We start from the raw sequence: 7,782 nt of genomic DNA on the forward strand, positions 1-7,782 counted from the left end.
AATTTTTTAAATTTGAGTTGGGTTGGCTTTCTAATTATAAAACACCTTATTTTTTAGATGTTTCTTTAAATCTTGATAGTAGTTTAAATAAACTTTATCATAAAAGCAATGAAAAGTCTTCAGTATATTAACTGTAAATCAAATCATCCATATGAAATAAACCAATCATTAAAAGTATCTCACTGTATTTCAAAACTTTTGGCTGATCAAGAAATCTTACAAAATGCCAGTTACTTACCATAGCTCAGCTCTAGCCAGTATAAGAGAACTTCAGTTAAGTAATGATAAATCTCATCACAGAATAAATTATAATAATAAACATAACATCATAAAATAGAATATTATAATTCTGATCCCTCTAGAAATATAGTGAATCCTAACAATAGCATCTATATAAGTGCGATTAACCATAACAATACCCCTAATATCTGTCAGGAAAATAAAATATAGTTATAATAATAAATATAACAATAATGGCACTCCATTGATTATGTTCCAGTTGAACTAACCAATAGAACAGGTTCATTACAGGAACCTAGCTCATCAGGCATCAGCAGCCAAATGGAGACATGTAGGAAGCCCAAGATGGCTACTGGAAACTGGACTGCTATTGGACAAAGCAGTCACATGGTGTTATTGGGAATAGCATTTTCAGCAACATCAAATTCATCAGAATAAAATTTTCTGGGCTTCATGGCTGGATGAAATTTTTTTTCCCATGAGAGTTCCGGACCCCAGTAATGAACTCATTTGCATACAGGCAATCAGAGCAGAGCTACCTTTATCCTTTCTTCCTTTCTATTCAGCACCATGCATTCCTTACTCTTTCCCTCTCTACTGGCAGGCAGCAACCTTTTCGTCACTATTGAAAAAAAATTTCGCTATCACTACAAGTATTACTGTCTCTTACTACCTATTGGGCAAACAAATAAATATATGTAAATAATATTTCTTCCTTCTTGGTGTTGATCCTTCAATGTTCACAGGTTACTTTGACGTTGGCACAATAATACACTTGCCAAAACGAATTGCTGGAGTTATTTCATTATTGCCAGAAATATGTTTTTAAAAAGTTATAGAGGTTTAAAGTTTGATCATTTTCACCCAGTCAGGCAATAAGGTCACTTAGTTAAGGAATTACCATGCTTCTTTTCACTTTTAATAATGCGTGTTGTTCTTGTTCTTGGCTGCCTCTATGTAGTTATTTGTGTTGTTGCTTACTTTGTAAAACAGTAAGGGGAGAGGGTTGCTAGCACATCACCCTCTACCCACATTTTTCCCATCCACATCTTTACCATATAGGACTCTAACAAAATCTTGAGTTTACTTGGTAGTGTGTTTGTTAACTTGACAACAAAGTCAAGATGAGCTCTGATTGGCTGTATGCAAATGAGTTCATTGCTGGGGTTGAGAACTCTCTTGGGAAAAAAAATTTCACTGGCTGGAGAGGAAGCTGGTGGTACCTCACTTGATAGCATTCAAAGGAACTTAAGCAACATTGATAACCATCAAGGGTATGTATGCTTGATGCATGAATGCTGTGATCCTAGGTGTTTCCATTATTTTGTCCCAACCCCTGTATATATATATATATATATATATATATATATATAAATAGGATAAAATCTTTATAAGAATTTATCAAGTAGTTAGCGTAAAAGCCTCATAAAGGAAAAATTTAATAATTATTCCCATTAAATATATTTATTTATATTAAGGGCATTACTATACATAAATGCCTCATGCTAGGAAGGACTCTTAAAGTCAAAACTACCATAATAAACACATTGTACCAAATGCGATGGAATGCAACTCTCGAAGTAAGAGTTGCATTCCCTCACATTCGGTACAATGTGTTTATTATGGTAGTTTTGACTTTAAGAGTCCTTCCTAGCATGAGGCATTTATGTATAGTAATGCCCTTAATATAAATACATATATATATATATATATATATATATATATATATATATATATATATATATATATATATATATATATATATATATATATATATATATGTATATATATATATGAAGTTATAAAAAACAAATATTATGATGACAATTTATCTAACTTTAAGAGAATTCAAATATCACAACAAATTGTTTCGTAACTTAAGCATGTAAAGATAATTTATTAAGTCTGCATAAATACAAATAATTATTTAAAACAATGCAGAAATTAAGCTATGTCCTCATAAGGCAGCAAGCTGGCAGAAACGTTAGCACGTCAGGTGAAATGGTTAGCGGTATTTCGTCTGCCGCTACGTTCTGAGTTCAAATTCCGCCGAGGTCGACTTTGCCTTTTATCCTTTCGGGGTCGATTAAATAAGTACCAGTTATGCACTGGGTTGATGTAATCGACTTAATCCATTTGTCTGTCCTTGTTTGTCCCCTCTGTGTGTAGCCCCTTGTGGGTAGTAAAGAAATAAGAAATTAAGCTATGTCCTCATATGTGTGTGTGTGTGTGTGTCCCCTCCAACTCCACTACTTGGCAACCAGTGTCAGTGTGTTTACATCCCTGTAACTTAGTGGTTCAGCAAAAGAGACCAATAGAATTAGTACCAGGCTTTACAAACAAATGATAAGTACCGGGGTTGAATTCATTTGACTAAAAATTCTTCGGGGAGGTAACCCAGCACGGTCACGGTCTAAATGACTCAAACTAGTAAAAGATAAAAGATGAAAAAAATAAAGACATTACTTAGACAGTGAGGAGCCACTATCAATCTATTCACTCATGCAATCTGAGAAATATGCCTTTGTTAAATGTGTTGAAGAGTGCCTCTTCTTTCATTTGTCCACTCACCCACGTCTTTCTCATGAAATCAGTAACTCTTTGCATCTATGACTAAGTTATTTAAACATGTTCTTCTTTGTTGGTGTTTTATCATATGTCAGTCATGATCCAGACAGCCGTATGATCAAAGATATTTCCACTGTGACCATCCTGCCTTTTATTCAGATATAGTGTTTCTTCTAGGAACGTAATCAATCTCCTTCTGACAATTCGTTCCATGACTTTGCTAATATGTGAAGTCAGAGAGATGGGCCTGTAGTTCCCAGCCTCTGCTCTGCTTCCACCTTTATGGATAGGACATATGGTGCCTCCCTTCAGCTTTTTGAGAAGTTTACCATTTGCAAGGAAACTCTGGAAGAGTATCCGGAGTGGTCATGCTAGTTCTTGTTTACACGACTTTAAGAGGACAGCTGGGAAACCATCGGGGCCAGTTGCCGAATTTTAGCTCATTTCATTTATGGCAGCTATCACATCTTCCTCTTCAATGTCGATGTAGGTAATGGATGCAGTCTTTTTCTGCTGAGTGCTATTGTCAAAGAATAAATATATATATATAAATATATATAGAAATATATATAAATATATATATATATAAATATATAGAAATATAATTTTTCTATATATGATAGTGGATTTTCATCGATGATTTCATGAAACTTAGTTCTTTTCCGTAAAACTATATATTTATGTACATTTTAATCTGTAAAGCTCAATTTAATTTAATTTTTTTATAAATTGATTTTAATTGAGTTTTTACCTGTAATTTTGGATTTTGTCTCTAATATATATATATATATATATATATATATAAATATTATATTTCGTATGTGTATTTCGTGTGCAAGATTCTTGATGTGGATACGTGTGTTGAAAGAAATACAATTAAACCTTGGGAGAGGCATTATGCCGGTAATAAATACACGCACTGGTTCAGTCCTTTATTAATTTATATAGTTTTTTGTTAAATTATTTAATTGCACTCTTGCAATCTCTTCAGTAACTTGTCTCTCCACTTCCATTTATTTTGAATGTATGATCTGGCGTTGTTTTGGCGTTGTTTTGAAACTGTTCGGTATGAGCATGTGAGTGTGTGCAAGCTCGTATGTGTGCACGCTCATATGTGTGCACGCACTTATGTGTTCATGCTTATATGTAAGTATGTGCGTCCATATGTGTGTTTGTAACAATTTCGTTTATATCAGATCAGATAGAGACTTTTTAATTAATTTATTTACGTTCATATTCCGCATCATATGTGTGAACAACACATCCAACCATGGGCAATTGTAAGGCCCTCATCTATGTGTATTTGGTGTTCAAAATTGGTTGCGTTTCAGTTATGAGGACTGACTCCTGTATTTGTCGCAACGATGCGTCACCGGGGTGTCTAGACAGGATTTCTATGCTAATTCTGTCCAGTACACCACCATGTATATATATATAAATATATATATAAATATATACATATATATATATATATATATATATATATATATATATATATATATATATATATATATATATATATATATATATATAAATATATATATATATATAAATATATATATATATATAAATATATATATATATATAAATATATATATATATATATAAATATATATATATATAAATATATATATATATATATAAATATATATATATATAAATATATATATATATAAATATATATATATATATAAATATATATATAAATATATATATATATTTTTTTTTTATTATTTATTTATTTATGTGTTTCAGCCAAGTGGCTGCGGTCATGCTGGTGCACCACCGTGATTTTCACGCTCCTTGCATGGCTCTTCTCCCCCACCTGACATGGTCCAATCAAGAGTTTTGATGGCACATCTGGTGTATAAGAGAATTTGACACAGCTGCCCTGAACTGCGTCTCATTATGAGCCATTGGTTCGTCTGGTATCGTGGAGAGGAAAGCGTCAAGTTTTGTCTTGAAGACCTCCGCATCCATGTCTTGCATGTCTCTCAAATGTTTTGGCAGGGCATTGAAGAGCTGAGGTCCTCTGAAACCGAGGCTGCTGCAGTATCTCGTTCTTATGTGAGATGCAGTGGACGGTACCTTTGGCACCATGCAGTGGCGACCCGTGCGGGCATTCCTGTAGTACTTGATACCAAAGTTTGGCACCAGTCCTTCCAGTATTTTCCATATGTATATTATTACATATCTCTCCCGTCTGCACTCCGGGGAGTAGAGACCTAGTGCCTTCAGTCGCTCCCTGTAGTTCATCTGTTGGACTGTGGCGATCTTTTTTGTATAGTGCCGCTGAATTGCTTCGAGTTCTGCTGTCCGCTTAACACTGTGTGGTGACCAAAACTGAGAGCAATAGTCTAGGCGGCTCAGAACAAATGTCTTCCATAGAATCAACATGACTTTTTGATCCCTTGTACGGAAAGTCCTCAGTATCCACCCTGCCAGTTGTCTTCACTTTGCTGTCAACTTGACAATGTGCATGTGAAATGATGCATCACTACACATGTTGATGCCCAGATCTCTTACTGTTTGTGGTTCTGGGATTGCAGTACCTCCAGGCCCTGTGTATGCCAGTTGGGAGGTACTTGTGGTCTTGTAGCGCAGTACTTGAAATTTTTTTGCATTGAACTGCATATTATTTTGCTCTGCCCACTCATATATTGCACTTAGGTCATTCTGCAGGCTTACAATATCATCAGGATTCTTTATTGCCTGAGATATCTTTGTGTCATCAGCATAGCTAGTGACAGTGGCTCTCCGAGTGACCGTGGGCATGTCCAGAAGGGCCACTATGAACAGTAGTGGCCCCAGAACAGTTACTTGTGGAACACCGCTCAATATTTGTGTTTCCCTAGATAGTTCTCCATTGGCTGCAACTGTCTGACTTCTACCATTCAGGAAGTCATGCAGCCACTCTCCTAATTTACCAGCTATGCCAAGGTTTCGCAGCTTGTGACATATCAAGCCATGATCAACTTTGTCAAAGGCTTTTGCAAAGTCGAGATATATCACATCAACATTTGAATGGTCAAGCAGCTGCTTCAGGACCCAGTCATAATGCTGCAAGAGTTGCGTGAGGCAGCTTCTACCTGGACGGAAACCATGCTGGGTCTCATTCAGCAAATCATTTTCTTCTAGGAACGTAATCAATCTCCTTCTGACAATTCGTTCCATGACTTTGCTAATATGTGAAGTCAGAGAGATGGGCCTGTAGTTCCCAGCCTCTGCTCTGCTTCCACCTTTATGGATAGGACATATGGTGCCTTCCTTCAGCTTTTTTGGAAGTTTACCATTTGCAAGGAAACTCTGGAAGAGTATCCGGAGTGGTCCTGCTAATTCTTGTTTACACGACTTTAAGAGGACAGCTGGGAAACCATCGGGGCCAGTTGCCGAATTTGAGCTCATTTCATTTATGGCAGCTATCACATCTTCCTCTTCAATGTCGATGTAGGTAATGGATGCAGTCTCCTTCTGCTGAGTGCTATTGTCAAAGAAATCAGCTGGGTTCTTTATCTGCATGTGACTCAGAGGAGAGGTGAAGACACTCTTGAATTGTGTACTGAGCACTTCACTTATCCATGTGGGATCTGCAGTCAGTGAGCCATTAGGCAGGAATAGGGGTCCTATCTTATACTGCACCGTAGCAGTCTCCTTTGCAAATCTATAGAAAGCCTTGGGGTTTGTTTTTATGCTTTCTACTGCTCTCTTCTCCTTCTCTGCTCTCTCCTTTTCATGGGAGAGTTTAATTTTGTTTTCTATTTCTAACAGTGTTAGTTTTAATTTAGCCCTTTTCCTATCCTCCAGTTCTCTATTTAACTGGTTTGAGACCTTTGTTCTGTGTCTCATAAGGATTTTCCTGTCTCTAGGAATTCTATTGGCATGTTTGCTGGTCTTTCTATATGGCATGTATTTGGTGCATATGTCTTGTATGGTTGACATAAAATGACTTAGTTTGAGGTCATTGTCTTGTATAGAAAGCCTGTCATGCCAGTTTTGATTTCGAATCTCTCTGCGAATTGACTTCCAGTCCGCCCCGTGGAAATTCAGGTTGGATATTGCTTGAGTCCTCCTGGTGGGGTGGGTGTCAGTGGGTTGTCTAGGACCATACATAGTTAATTCTATGATGTTATGATCTGAGAGAGATGTGGGCGTTATTTTCACATCATGGATTAGGCTCACATTGTTTGTGAAGCAGAGATCCAAAATATTGCTTCCCCTGGTTGGTTGGAGTATCACTTGTTCCATGAACAGCATGTTGGATAGTTCTAGCAATGATTTTGCCTGGCTTTGTTCATGCAGTGACATCCCAGAGAGGATGTGACCTTCAGGCCATTTAACATTTGGGAGGTTAAAGTCGCCTAGGAAAAGTATATTGATGTGTTGGTCCAGATTTGTCAGGACCTCTTCTATACGTCTGAGGCTGTCCTCAAATTTACCTTCCTGCTTTGCGGTATTTGGTGGACGGTATGTTGAGCATACAACTACATCAATTTCTTTTATGTGTACTATTAAAGTATCACATACAGAGTTTGAGTGTGATAGTAGTAGTAGGGGTGTGACATCTTCTCTGATGTACATTGCAACTCCCCCATGACTTCTATCCCTTCTGTCTGTTCGGAGTACGGCATACTCTGGTATATTTATCTCCGCATCTGCTATATTAGGTGTTAGGGTTATATATATATATAAATATAAATATAAATATATATATATATATATATATATATATATATATATATATATATATATATATATATATATATATATATATATATATATAATATATATATATATATATATATATAATATATATATATATATAATATATATATATATATATATATATATATATATATATATATATATATATATATATATATATATAATATATATATATATATATATATATATATATATATATATATATATATAATATATATATATATATATATTATATATATATATATATTTATA

Source organism: Octopus bimaculoides, chromosome 23, assembly GCF_046866305.1.
Source record: "Octopus bimaculoides isolate indiv1 chromosome 23, ASM4686630v1, whole genome shotgun sequence".
NCBI lineage: Eukaryota > Metazoa > Mollusca > Cephalopoda > Octopoda > Octopodidae > Octopus > Octopus bimaculoides.